Below are 15,251 nucleotides of genomic sequence, written 5' to 3' on the forward strand. Positions count from 1 at the left end.
TGCTGTCCGCGCCGCTTGCCCACGACGCCGCTACCGCACCCCGCCGGAGCCACCGCGCCGCCGTCCCGACGCCGGAGTTGCTGCCCGCCGTCGCCAGGGATCGCCGGAAATCACCGCCGTTGCTGGAACCGCCCGCCGGCCGATCCACCACCCGACCCGCCGGTTTCTCCCGGTCCGGTATAAAACCGTCCCCGGTTCGCGGTTTTCCTTTAGGTTTAGGTTTTTCTCGGTTTTGTTTAAAAAACTATTTTTTTTTTGATTTAGTTAAGTAATGAATGTTTTCTATTTAGGAAGTTTTAGTGAACGTATTCTTTCTATAGATCTGTGTAGCGAATGTTCGTTCGATAGTTTTTTTTTCCATTTCTTATTAATTTCGGCTAGGGACCTATATGTGAGGATTTTCTTTACAGATCAGCCCCTGGTTTTCAAACGACTATAACTTTTTACTCGTTTGTCCAAATCCAACGAAACCAACGCCCACCTCTTCGTTACGATCTCCTCTATCCATTAATCCAACTCAAAAATGTTTTTGAAAAGTTTAAAATTTGAATTAGATTAGATTTGAATTCAAACTTCGTTTGATCATAACTTGAGTTTCGTAGCTCCGTTTGAGTTGATTCTTTTTGCAAATCGAAGCTCTTGACCTAAACTTTCTGATAAGGCCAAATTCACATAATTTTGGTACTGATAGAAATTGTTTTATGTTGCAAGAGATATTTGCTTGGTTTTGATGTTTTCTGAATCGTCTTCTTTGATCTTTCTGGTCTTTTGAGTGATTGCTTATGTGTGGTTACTATTGGTTGCTTACGATAGATTGACCGGAGTGTGACGAGTAGAACTATCAAGAGTTATGAGTGCGAATCATCTTCATCAACATTGCAGGCAAGTTCACACTTTGATCATACCTTTCCTACTACCCAGTTTTATTGCATTAGATCAAATCCTCAAATATTGCATGATTAGGATCAAATTAAATTGTGGGATGGGAAGTAGTTGAGGTAGTACCTATGACCTGTTTATTATCAAACCTTTGGGAGTTACTTCTACGTTGCTTATTGTGCCATGCTATGCTAGTAGACGTGGATTGGGTGAGTGATATCAATGACATATGTGAGTTTGTTAATTAATGGTTTATCTAAGGTGGCAACTTAAACACACATCTGGGTGGATTGAGGCACCTGGGTAATCCAGGATTTGCCTGTTTTCTCTTGGACCGCCACCCAGGCTCAAAGGGATCATGAGATTATTCATGCTAGAAACTTCCATGTGCAGCCACAAGCTATTATGGGCTCTAGCATAGTTGACTAAGTCGCACGAACTCTTACAGTGGTAGACTAGCAGATGTAGGGGATGTAGGTGGTACGGTCTACCCGATCATAAGCTGTTAGCCCTTCTGAAAGACTATGTCTCGGTGATCCGTTTCTCAAACACCATGCAATGCGAGATATCCAACGGAAGAGATCGAGTCTTGTGGGGAAAAGTGCGCAAACCTCTGCAGAGTGTACAAACTAATCATGGTTAGCCGTGTCCCTGGCTATGGACATCTTGAGTATCTAGTACCTGGATTATCATGTGAATCTCATCATGTTACTTTAAATTAAGTTTGTTGGGTTTAATGATGTTACTTAATTGGGATTGAGAATGCTGTCAACCATTCTCAATGTTCAACCACTACCATGATAGTTAAATAAAATTTATTCCTTTGCAGTAGGGAAAAATTGGCTTTTCGCAAAACCCTATAACCATAGAGCTTTTCCACCAGCCAAATATGCATGTAGTGATAGCCTTTATTCATCATTCTCTATGGTGTGAATTTGCCAGTACAATCAATGTACTGACCCTTTGTGGCCGCAACGTCTCATGTTGCAGGATTATCTTACGACGAGTAAGTGATATGTTAGGGTTACGATTTCTACACTCAACTTTGCCGTTGGTGTTGATGGGAATCCACAACCTTGTTACTTCCGCTATTTGGATTGAGGTAATAGTATTTACAGTACTTTTACATGTGATTTACCTCTGTTATAAATCCTCGAGTACTATGTGTGTCAGCATACCGATCCAGGGATGACACTTAAGCACAGAGACTTGATCCATTCGGGTCGGGTCGCTACAAGATGGTATCAGAGCACATGTTGACTATAGGACGTGACCCTAGAAACTGGCAAGCCCATAGCAAAGATTTTTCTGTACAACTTTCCCTTTCAAAAAGATCTTTTACCTCTCTTCTCTTCTGAGCTTATTCAAAAATTCCCTTTAGTGAGACCATACCCCTTTCCCCTTTTGACCACACGAAGATTCGACTGATGAGACCACTCCAAGAAGTTCAAGATATTGGACAACTAAGACCGCTTCAGAATGAAGAGGATTTTACTATGCATCTGAATAATGGAAACTACAACGGTTGAAGACTCCGAAGTCTAGGAGATTTTGAAGGCTCTGAAGAATCCCTAGATTTGTATGACCTAGGAAGGCTACCCTCATGGAACTTGGCAGACTATGGAAGCTGCCAATACTGAGATCAAGGTGTATCGGAGAAAGACTGAAAGAAGGAGCATGAGAACTCGAAGTTTTGTCAAGAAAACCCTAAGGTAGGAGATATCAACTATGGAATGAAAGCTCATGGAAATGACAAGGGCAGAAACACGGTTATCTGTGATGACATCGCCCGCTGATGCTATTGTCATCGTGCTGAGTTAAGGATGCATTTCGTCGGAAGGATTGGATGGTAGAAGGCTGATGGAGCATCTATCAGCAAAGAATGCAGTTTTAACCTTAGCTGGTGTATCACCAGGATCTGGAGTAGTACATCAAGAAGTTTAAGGTGGAGCTCCATGAAGCCGTATTACACAAGGAAGCATTTCGTGAAGAACTCAGGAACCAAAAGCTGAAAGTAGCCAAGCTGGAGGATCTACAACCTCGAGATACCGGAGATTTGTTAGGAACTGAAGGACAGTATGACCATGATTCAGGTGAAGGATGTTGAAACCAGAAGTTTGGAACGCAACTCCAGAATATTAAAGGACGTCACGAGAGACTTCGTGTCAACAGAGTTGATCTGGCAAAAGAACTTGAGAAAGACAAGCATGATTGGAAGAAGCCATTGGAGGCATGAACAAGGCTTGAAGAGTTTGGAGACGTTGAAGATTTATTGAACTTAGAAGACCAAACCCCTGTTATATACCTATGTTAGATGTGACGTTTGTGAGCTGTCAATTGTTTGATGTTTTTCCCGACAGCCACAAATAAAATCTGTCTTTTCAAAACTTTTGTTTGTATTGTGTGTATCCCTCTCTATCTCTCTTATCTCACCCCAAACCCTTAGACCCAATAGAGGATGAATGAAGATGAGCTTGTATTTTCTAAACCGATGAGTCAATTGGAGATAGACCGATGGATTCAGAACATGGAGGATCACATGGAGAATAACCCTATAGTTGGAAATGATATGACCCAGCATGCTCTTCAGTGCTTTGAAAGAGGTGCTGCTACTTGGTGGAGGATGTACCAAACCATCAATGGATGGCAAGGAGTAACCACTTGGAAAGAATTTAAGTTGACTCTGCCAAAGTCTCGGCTTGTGTCCCAGAAGTTGAAGCCTTATGGAAAGGATATGAAGAAATCTTGTGCATGCAAAATTTGTGGTGAAATAGGACACACCCATAAAGAACACAAGGATGAATGCCCTAATTGTGAAGGAAGTCACCCAGTTGAAGAATGCCCAACTAGGCCGATTACTTGTTTCTTGTGTGAAGGGACTACCCACTATCCTGCTCAGTGTCACATTTACCCCATGGTACAACGAACCATCTAGCAGAAGAAAGAAGTAAAGGAAGGAGCCCTTATGGAAATTTTAGAAGAACCTGTGATGAAGGAAGAGACGGAGGACACGCCCAAAGAAGAACCAATTAAACCCTGCACCAAGTCATGCTATTCATGTGGAGAAGAAGGACACATCTCCCAAAATTGTTTGAATGTGGATCTAGTAGAATTCCCGACAGAGGAAGTAGAATATGACCCACGGGAGATAGAAGCCCTGATTGGAATGGAAAAGTCCAGGAAGAGAAGCAGGTTGGATTCCAGGAAGGACCTGAGTCATATCACCTGTTACAGGTGCAAGGAGTCAGGGCACTACGTCAACAGTTGCCCAAAAAGGAAACCTCGATACTTGTCAGAAGTAATATGTTTTCGTTGTAATGAAGCAGGGCACTTTGCAGGAGATTGTCCCAAAGAGAAGGAAACTTGTGCTAGATAGTTGAGTTTGCAACAAAAGAAATGGAGTAGTAGAAGTGAGAACATTTTCTCTTATATTGAGGTGTTGAGTTGAGATATGTAATGGAAAACCGAGAGATTGTAATCATTAGAGAATGAATAAAGTTAGCATCGTTGGTACTGATATGGATTTTATGAGTTGTTACTCTATGAAGAAGAATTTTGGCCATTTTGAGGATATGAGAAATATGGTCTAGGGAAGATTTGTGCATTTTAAGGGTGGTAGTACCCTGTAAGAACCGTTGACCCCTGGAAAAGATAAGTATACTCCACTGAGTGGATTTCGGACAAAATGAATACGAGTTTTGTCTCGATATGTGTGATACGGTATGTGGGATGAAATTGGAGACCGTCAGATATTTGGACCAAATGTGATCAAGGAGTCAGAAGAGAATGTTAAGTTGATTCGAGATAGACTGAAGGTAGCTTAGTCCAGGCAGAAGAGTTATGGAGACTTAAAAAAACGCAAGGAGGTAGTCTATGAAATTGGAGACAGAGCATGTCTTCATGTGCCCCCTCTGTGAGGAATTAAAACGATTTGGAGTTAAGGGAAAATTAGCCCCGAGATTTGTAGGACATACCGAGTTTTGGATTGTATGAGAGAAGTGGCCTACAAGTTGGAGTTACCCAAAGGACTGTCAGGAGCTCATGATGTGTTTCCTGTTACACAGTTGAAGAAGTGCCATGCAGAGATGGCCAATATTCCCCTGTAAGGACGTTTGACCCTGGAAAGGATAATGATATTCCACGAAGTGGAATATGGACTGCATAAGTATAAGTTTTTATCTCGGTATGTGGGATATCCCACGAGGATGAAGAGATAAATTACTATTGGATATAAAGGAGGTATGATGTCGAAAATATGGATCAATGGAAACTCCATGATGAGTCTGAGTAATCATGTCCTAGTTTGGTATCAATAGAAGGAAGGAAGACAATACAATTGGATGGATTTAAGAATACTAGGAAGTTGGAATAATGACCAGTTGCCCGATGATAAGTTCAAGGACTACAAGAGATGAGATGGGCCATAACCCACATGCCCCAGGACCTGCCAAGAAGCAAGCACATTCTTGCTGAAGGAAAAACCCTGAAAGAAGTTACGATTTTATCGACAGACGATCTTATAGGAGTTACACAAAACCTGAGAGTTGTGAAGGAACGATAGATGGTTGTTTGGCTTGCAGAATCTATGGATTTATCCCAACTTGGTTCGTCGACAAGAGAAATTCTGCAATGCTTGTGAGGATGACCGAGTGTTAGAATGCGAGATTCACTAAAGCATATACAGGGTAATGATTTGGGTGCGGGATGGATTGATCACCATACCGACTTACTCTTATTATTCGCCTTGCTATATGGGATGGTAAATCTGAGTGACTTACCTATAGTAGAGAGACGACGATCAAAATCCTGTTTAAACCTTAGAATGGTATAGCAATTTTTTCCCTTGTATAAGGCAACTTTTGCCAACCGTAGGTTATAGGGTGAGGATCAACCCAGACCCATTTCCTGCAGGAGAAACCATAAATTGTTGACCACCATGAGATATCGATTAGTTGTTTAGTACTGACGCCAGACACGTCAGCTAAGAAGACCCAATCTCAGAATAACCTTACCAAGAAGAAAGTACAGAAGAATTGAGGAAAAGGTTATGCCGCTGCAGGAAGAGCCAGAGAAAGAATTATCCCTACGATCTGAGAAGACCGACACTGTTAAGAATAAGGATGAAGTATATGAGTTTTGATGGAACAGTAACCATGCTTCTAAGGGTGGTAGCACCCCAAACCCCCTCCTGCGACAATTGATGGATTTTGAGAAGACCCCGAACCTAACCTATTTCTTTCTAGCCTCTTCGAATCTCGAGGACGAGATTCATTTTAAGGGTGGTAGGTTTGTAACATCCCAAAATTCTAAATTTTGGAATGTTATAATAAATAGATTGATTGATTGATTGTTTGATTGTTGTGTGATTGATTGAGTGAAATTCGAAACTTTTGAAAGTTAAATGAGAGGGAATAAAAGGACTTTCCCAAACTTTCATTTTTGCATTGCTCTCCATGAAATCAAATACTTTTTATCATGAAACCCTGGAGAGAAGATGACATGACTTCTTCCATTATTTAAATGACGAGGGGTGTTGAAAATATTTGAATTTCATTTGAGAATATTTCCAATTCCGCAACTTTATGCAACTCAATGATTTTCACGAGCGAAGATAAAATGACTTCTTCAAATTATATGAAATATGAGTTGGGAGTTTCAAAGAATTAAATTCAAAGTTCTTTTGTATTTATTTTCAATTTGGAGATATTTGAGTTTTATTCAAATTATTTTTCTCCAAAATAAAAAAATATGGAAAATAGGGTAACATGATTCCCTACAATAGAAAAATTGGAGAAAAATTAATTTGAAATCATTTTGGTATTTTTAAAATGATTTTTGTTGGATTTTAATAGACCAGTAGCACTCTTTGATTTATCTGAATTTGTGTGAATTTTCTTTAATGCTAGATAAATGTTCACGCCGCCCGTCGCCCCCTCGCGCACGCCAAACCACCGCCTCGCCTCCCCTATAAGTCGCCGCCCCGGACCCCGATCCCCTCTCGCTCCTCTCGCCGCCGCCGCACAACCATGCCGCCACTTCATCTCGCCGCCGCCTGCCGCCGTATCTGCTGCTGCTGTTGCCGCGCCGCCGCTGCTGCTGCTGTCCGCGCCGCTCGCCCCCCGACGCCGCTACCGCACCCCGCCGGAGCCACCGTGCCGCCGTCCCGTCGCCGGAGTTGCTGCCCGCCGTCGCCGAGGATCGCCGGAAATCACCGCCGTTGTTGGAACCGCCCTCCGGCGGATCCACCACCCGACCCGCCGGTTTCTCCCGGTCCGGTATAAAACCGTCCCCGGTTTGCCGGTTTTCCTTTAGGTTTAGGTTTTCTTCGGTTTTGTGTAAAAAAACTGTTTTTTGTTTTAGTTATGTAATGAACGTTTTCTGTTTAGGAAGTTTTAGTGAAGGTATTCTTTCTATAGATCTGTGTAGCGAATGTTCGTTCGATAGTTTTTTTCCTTTTCTTATTAATTTCGGCCAGGGACCTATATGTGAGGATTTTCTTTACAGATCAGCCCCTGGTTTTCAAACGACTATAACTTTTTACTCGTTTGTCCAAATCCAACGAAACCAACGCCCACCTCTTCGTTACGATCTCCTCTATCCATTAATCCAACTCAAACATGTTTTTTGAAAAGTTTAAAATATGAATTAGATCAGATTTGAATTCAAACTTCGTTTGATCATAACTTGAGTTTCGTAGCTCCGTTTGAGTTGATTCTTTTTGCAAATCGAAGCTCTTGACCTAAACTTTCTGATAAGGCCAAATTCACATAATTTTGGTACTGGTAGAAATTGTTTTATGTTGCAAGAGCTATTTGCTTGGTTTTGATGTTTTCTGAATCGTCTTCTTCGATCTTTCTGGTCTTTTGAGTGATTGCTTATGTGTGGTTACTATTGGTTGCTTACGATAGATTGACCGGAGTGTGACGAGTAGAACTATCAAGAGTTATGAGTGCGAATCATCTTCATCAACATTGCAGGCAAGTTCACACTTTGATCATACCTTTCCTACTACCCAGTTTTATTGCATTAGATCAAATCCTCAAACATTGCATGATTAGGATCTAATTAAATTGTGGGATGGGAAGTAGTTGAGGTAGTACCTATTACCTGTTTATTATCAAACCTTTGGGAGTTACTTCTACATTGCTTATTGTGCCATGCTATGCTAGTAGACGTGGATTGGGTGAGTGATATCCATGACAGATGTGAGTTTGTTAATTAATGGTTTATCTAAGGTGGTAACTTAAACACACATCTGGGTGGATTGAGGCACCTGGGTAATCCAAGATTTGCCTATTTTCTTTTGGACCAGCACCCAGGCTCAAAGGGATCATGAGATTATTCATGCTAGAAACTTCCGTGTGCAGCCACAAGCTATTATGGGCTTTAGCATAGTTGACTAAGTCATGCGAACTCTTACAGTGGTAGACTAGCAGATGTAGGGGATGTAGGTGGTACGGTCTACCCGATCATAAGGTGCTAGCCCTTCTGAAAGACTATGTCTCGGTCATCCGTTTCTCAAACACCATGCAGTGCGAGATATCCAACGGAAGAGATCGAGTATTGTGGGGAAGAGTGCGCAAACCTCTGCAGAGTGTATAAACTAATCATGGTTAGCCGTGTCCCCGGTTATGGACATCTTGAGTATCTAGTACCTGGATTATCATTTGAATCTCATCATGTTACTCTAAATTAAGTTTGTTGGGTTTAATGATGTTACTTAATTGGGATTGAGAATGCTATCAACCATTTTCAATGTTCAACCACCACCATGATAGTTAAATAAAATTTATTCCTTTGCAGTAGGGAAAATTGGCTTTTCGCAAAACCCTATAACCATAGAGCTTTTCCACCAGCCAAATATGCATGTAGTGATAGCCTTTATTCATCATTCTCTATGGTGTGAATTTGCCAGTACAATCAATGTACTGACCCTTTGTGGCTGCAACGTCTCATGTTGCAGGATTATCTTACGACGAGTAAGTGATATGTTAGGGTTACGATTTATACACTCAACTTTGCCGTTGGTGTTGATGGGAATCCACAACCTTGTTACTTCCGCTATTTGGATTGAGGTAATAGTATTTACGTTACTTTTACATGTGATTTACCTCTGTTATAAATCCTTGAGTACTGTGTGTGTCAGCATACTGATCCAGGGATGACACTTAAGCACAGAGACTTGATCCATTCAGGTCGGGTCGCTACAATAGCACTATGGGTGGAATAGAATATGATGATGGGGGTTATGTGGAGAAGACAAAAAAGGAGAAAGTCTCACATCAACGAGGCTAATCAATGGGCTATGGAGATGCCCATCGATTGATGTTAATGCAAGGAGTAGGGATTGCCATGCAACATATGCACTAGAGCTATAAATGTATGAAATCTCAACAAAAGAAACTAAGTGGGTGTGCATCCAACTTGCTTGCTCACGAAGACCTAGGGCACTTGAGGAGGCCCATTGTTGGAATATACAAGCCAAGTTCTATAATGAAAATTCCCACTAGTATATATGAAAGTGACAAAACAAAAGACTCTCTATCATGAAGATTATGGTGCTACTTTGAAGCACAAGTGTGGCAAAGGATAGTAGCATTGTCCCTTCTCTCTTTTTCTCTTATTTTTTCCTTTTCTCTTTTTTTGGGCCTTCTCTTCTTTTTTTATGGCCTTTCTCTTTTTTTATTTCCTCACTTGGGACAATGCTCTAGAAAATGATGATCATCACACTTCTATTTATTTACAACTCAATGATTACAACTCGATGCTAGAACAAAAGATGACTCTATATGAATGCCTCCGGCACTATACCGGGATTGCGATGAATCAAGAGTGACATGTATGAAAAATTATGAGCGGTGGCTTTGCCACAAATACTATGTCAACTGCACGATCATGCTAAGCAATATGACAATGATGAATGTGTCATGATAGACGGAATGGTGGAACGTTGCATGGCAATATATCTCGGAATGGCTATGGAAATGCCATAATAGGTGTCGGGTAACGTAGTAATTTCAAAATTTTCCTACGCACACGCAAGATCATGGTGATGCATAGCAACGAGGGGAGAGTGTGATCTACGTACCCTTGTAGACCGACAGCGAAAGCGTTATATTAACGCGGTTGATGTAGTCGTACGTCTTCACGATCCGACCGATCCAAGCACCGAAACTACGGCACCTCCAAGTTTTAGCACACGTTCAGCTCGATGACGATCCCCGGACTCCGATCCAGCAAAGTGTCGGGGAAGAGTTCTGTCAGCACGACGGCGTGGTGACGATCTTGATGTTCAAGTGTCGCAGGGCTTCGCCTAAGCACCACTACAATATTATCGAGGATTATGGTGGAAGGGGGCACCGCACACGGCTAAGAAAACGATCACGTGGATCAACTTGTGTGTCTAGGGGTGCCCCTGCCTCCGTATATAAAGGAGCCAAGGGGGGGTGCGGCCGGCCCTAGTATGAGGCGTGCATGAGGAGTCCTACTCCCGGTAGGAGAGGGGGAAGGAAGGGAGAGAGGAGAGGAAGGAAAGGGGGGCGCCGCCCCTCCCTCCTTGTCCAATTCGGACTAGGGGAGAGGGGGCGCGCGACCTGCCCTGGCAGCCCCTCCTCATCTCCACTTTAGGCCCATGAGGTCCATTAACCCCCCGGGGGGTTCCGGTAACCCCCCGGTACTTCGGTTTTATCCGAAACTTCCCCGGAACACTTCCGGTGTCCGAATATAGCCGTCCAATATATCAATCTTTATGTCTCGACCATTTCGAGACTCCTCGTTATGTCTGCCATCATATCCGAGACTCTGAACCAACTTCGGTACATCAAAACTTATAAACTCATAATATAACTGTCATCGAAACCTTAAGCGTGCGGACCCTATGGGTTTGAGAACAATGTAGACATGACCAAGACATGTCTCCGGTCAATAACCAATAGCGGAACCTGGATGCTCATATTGGCTCCCACATATTCTACGAAGATCTTTATTGGTCAGACCGCATAACAACATACATTGTTCCCTTTGTCATCGGTATGTTACTTGCCCGAGATTCGATCGTCGGTATATCAATACCTAGTTCAATCTCGTTGCCGGCAAGTTTCTTTACTCGTTCCGTAATACATCATCTTGCAACTAACTCATTTAGTTTCATTGCTTGCAAGGCTTAGGTGATGTGCATTACCGAGAGGGCCCAGAGATACCTCTCCGACAATCGGAGTGACAAATCCTAATCTCGAAATACGCCAACCCAACATGTACCTTTGGAGACACCTGTAGAGCTCCTTTATAATCACTCAGTTACGTTGTGACGTTTGGTAGCACACAAAGTGTTCCTCCGGTAAACGGGAGTTGCATAATCTCATAGTCATAGGAACATGTATAAGTCATGAACAAAGCAATAGCAACATACTAAACGATCGAGTGCTAAGCTAACGGAATGGGTCAAGTCAATCACATCATTCTCCTAATGATGTGATCCCGTTAATCAAACAACAACTCTTTGTCTATGGTTAGGAAACATAACCATCTTTGATTAACGAGCTAGTCAAGTAGAGGCATACTAGTGACACTCAGTTTGTCTATGTATCCCCACATGTATTATGTTTCCGGTTAATACAATTCTAGCATGAATAATAAACATTTATCATGAAATAAGGAAATAAATAATAACTTTATTATTGCCTCTAGGGCATATTTCCTTTAGTCTCCCACTTGCACTAGATTCAATAATCTAGATTACACAGTAATGATTCTAACACCCATGGAGCTTTGGTGCTGATCATGTTTTGCTCGTGGAAGAGGCTTAGTCAATGGGTCTGCAACATTCAGATCCGTATGTATCTTGCAAATCTCTATGTCTCCCACCTGGACTAGATCCCGGATGGAATTGAAGCGTCTCTTGGTGTGCTTGGTTCTCTTGTGAAATCTGGATTCCTTTGCCAAGGGAATTGCACCAGTATTGTCACAAAAGATTTTCATTGGACCCAATGCACTAGGTATGACATCTAGATCAGATATGAACTCCTTCATCCAGACTCCTTCGTTTGCTGCTTCTGAAGCAACTATGTACTCCACTTCACATGTAGATCCCGCCACAACGCTTTGTTTAGACCTGCACCAACTGACAGCTCCACCGTTTAATGTAAATACGTATCCGGTTTGCGATTTAGAATCGTCCTAATCAGTGTCAAAGCCTGCATCAACGTAACCATTTACGATGAGCTCTTTTTCACCTCCATATATGAGAAACATATCCTTAGTCCTTTTCAGGTATTTCAGGATGTTCTTGACGCTGTCCAGTGATCCACTCCTGGATTACTTTGGTACCTCCCTGCTAGACTTATAGCAAGACACACATCAGGTCTGGTACACAGCATTGCATACATGATAGAGCCTATGGCTGAAGCATAGGGAACATCTTTCATTTTCTCTCTATCTTCTGCATTGGTCGGGCATTGAGTCTTACTCAATTTCACACCTTGTAACACAGGCAAGAATCATTTCTTTGCTTGATCCATTTTGAAATTTTTCAAAACTTTGTTAAGGTATGTGCTTTGTGAAAGTCCAATTAAGCGTCTTGATCTATATCTATAAATCTTAATGCCTAATATGTAAGCAGCTTCACCGAGGTCTTTCATTAAAAAACTCTTATTCAAGTATCCCTTTATGCTATCCAGAAATTCTATATCATTTCCGATTAGTAATATGTCATCTACATATAATACCAGAAATGCTATAGAGCTCCCACTCACTTTCTTGTAAATACAGGCTTCTCCAAATGTCTGTACAAAACCAAATGCTTTGATCACACTATCAAAGCGTTTATTCCAACTCCGAGAGGCTTGCACCAGTCCATAAATGGATCGCTGGAGCTTGCACACTTTGTTAGCTCCCTTTGGATCGACAAAACCTTCCGGCTGCATCATATACAACTCTTCTTCCAGAAATCCATTCAGGAATGTAGTTTTGACATCCATCTGCCAAATTTCATAATCATAAAATGCGGCAATTGCTAACATGATTCGGACAGACTTAAGCATCGCTACGGGTGAGAAGGTCTCATCGTAGTCAATCCCTTGAACTTGTCGAAAACCTTTTGCGACAAGTCGAGCTTTGTAGATAGTAACATTACCGTCAGCGTCAGTCTTCTTCTTGAATATCCATTTATTCTCAATTGCTTGCCGATCATTGGGCAAGTCAACCAAAGTCCATACTTTGTTTTCACACATGGATCCCATCTCAGATTTCATGTCTTCGAGCCATTTTGCGGAATCTGGGCTCACCATCGCTTCTTCATAGTTCGTAGGTTCATCATGATCTAGTAGCATGACTTCCAGAACAGGATTACCGTACCACTCTGGTGCGGATCTTACTCTGGTTGATCTACAAGGTTCAGTAGTAATTTGTTCTGAATTTTCATGATCATTATCATTAGCTTCCTCACTAATTGGTGTAGGTGTCACGGAAACCTGTTTCTGCGATGTACTACTTTCCAATAAGGGAGCAGGTACAGTTACCTCATCAAGTTCTACTTTCCTCCCACTCACTTCTTTCGAGAGAAACTCCTTCTCCAGAAAGGATCCATTCTTAGCGACAAATGTCTTGTCTTCGGATCTGTGATAGAAGGTGTACCCAACAGTCTCTTTTGGGTATCCTATGAAGACACATTTCTCAAATTTGGGCTCAAGCTTATCAGGTTGAAGTTTCTTCACATAAGCATCGCAGCCCCAAACTTTTAGAAACGACAACTTTGGTTTCTTGCCAAACCATAGTTCATAAGGCGTCGTCTCAACGGATTTTGATGGTGCCATGTTTAACGTGAATGAGGCTGTTTCTAGAGCATAACCCCAAAACGATAGCGGTAAATCTGTAAGAGACATCATAGATCGCACCATATCAAGTAAACTACGATTACGACGTTCGGACACACCATTACGCTGTGGTGTTCCAGGTGGCATGAGTTGCGAAACTATTTTGCATTGTTTCAAATGTAGACCAAACTCGTAACTCAAATATTCTCCTCCACGATCAGATCGTACAAACTTTATTTTCTTGTTACGACGATTTTCAACTTCACTCTGAAATTCTTTGAACTTTTCAAATGTTTCAGACTTATGTTTCATTAAGTAGATATACCCATATCTGCTTAAATCATCTGTGAAGGTGAGAAAATAACGATATCTGCCACGAGCTTCAACATTCATTGGACCACATACATCTGTATGTATGATTTCCAACAAATCTGTTACTCTCTCCATAGTACCGGAGAACGGTGTTTTAGTCATCTTGCCAATGAGGCACGGTTCGCAAGTACCAAGTGATTCATAATCAAGTGGTTCCAAAAGTCCATCAGTATGGAGTTTCTTCATGCGTTTTACACCGATATGACCTAAACGGCAGTGCCACAAATAAGTTGCACTATCATTATCAACTCTGCATCTTTTGGCTTCAACATTATGAATATGTGTATCACTACTATCGAGATTCATCAAAAATAGACCACTCTTCAAGGGTGCATGACCATAAAAGATATTACTCATATAAATAGAACAACCATTATTCTCTGATTTAAATGAATAACCGTCTCGCATCAAACAAGATCCAGATATAATGTTCATGCTCAACGCTGGCACCAAATAACAATTATTTAGGTCTAATACTAATCCCGATGGTAGATGTAGAGGTAGCGTGCCGACCGCGATCACATCGACTTTGGAACCATTTCCCACGCGCATCGTCACCTCGTCCTTCTCCAGTGTTCGCTTAATCCGTAGTCCCTGTTTCGAGTTGCAAATATTAGCAACAGAACCAGTATCAAATACCCAGGTGCTACTGCGAGCTCTAGTAAGGTACACATCAATAACATGTATATCACATATACCTTTGTTCACCTTGCCATCCTTCTTATCCGCCAAATACTTCGGGCAGTTCCGCTTCCAGTGACTAGTCTGCTTGAAGTAGAAGCACTTAGTTTCAGGCTTAGGTCCAGATTTGGGTTTCTTCTCTTGAGCAGCAACTTGCTTGCTGTTCTTTTTGAAGTTCCCCTTCTTCTTCCCTTTGCCCTGTTTCTTGAAACCAGTGGTCTTGTTGACCATCAACACTTGATGCTCCTTTTTGATTTCTACCTCCGCAGCTTTTAGCATTGCGAAGAGCTCGGGAATAGTCTTATTCATCCCTTGCATATTATAGTTCATCACGAAGCTCTTGTAGCTAGGTGGCAGTGATTGGAGAATTCTGTCCATGGCGCAATCATCTGGAAGATTAACTCCCAATTGAATCAAGTGATTATTATACCCAGACATTTTGAGTATATGCTCACTGACACAACTGTTCTCCTCCATCTTGCAACTATAGAACTTATTGGAGACTTCATA

Source organism: Triticum dicoccoides, chromosome 7A, assembly GCF_002162155.2.
Source record: "Triticum dicoccoides isolate Atlit2015 ecotype Zavitan chromosome 7A, WEW_v2.0, whole genome shotgun sequence".
NCBI classification, from domain to species: Eukaryota; Viridiplantae; Streptophyta; class Magnoliopsida; order Poales; family Poaceae; genus Triticum; species Triticum dicoccoides.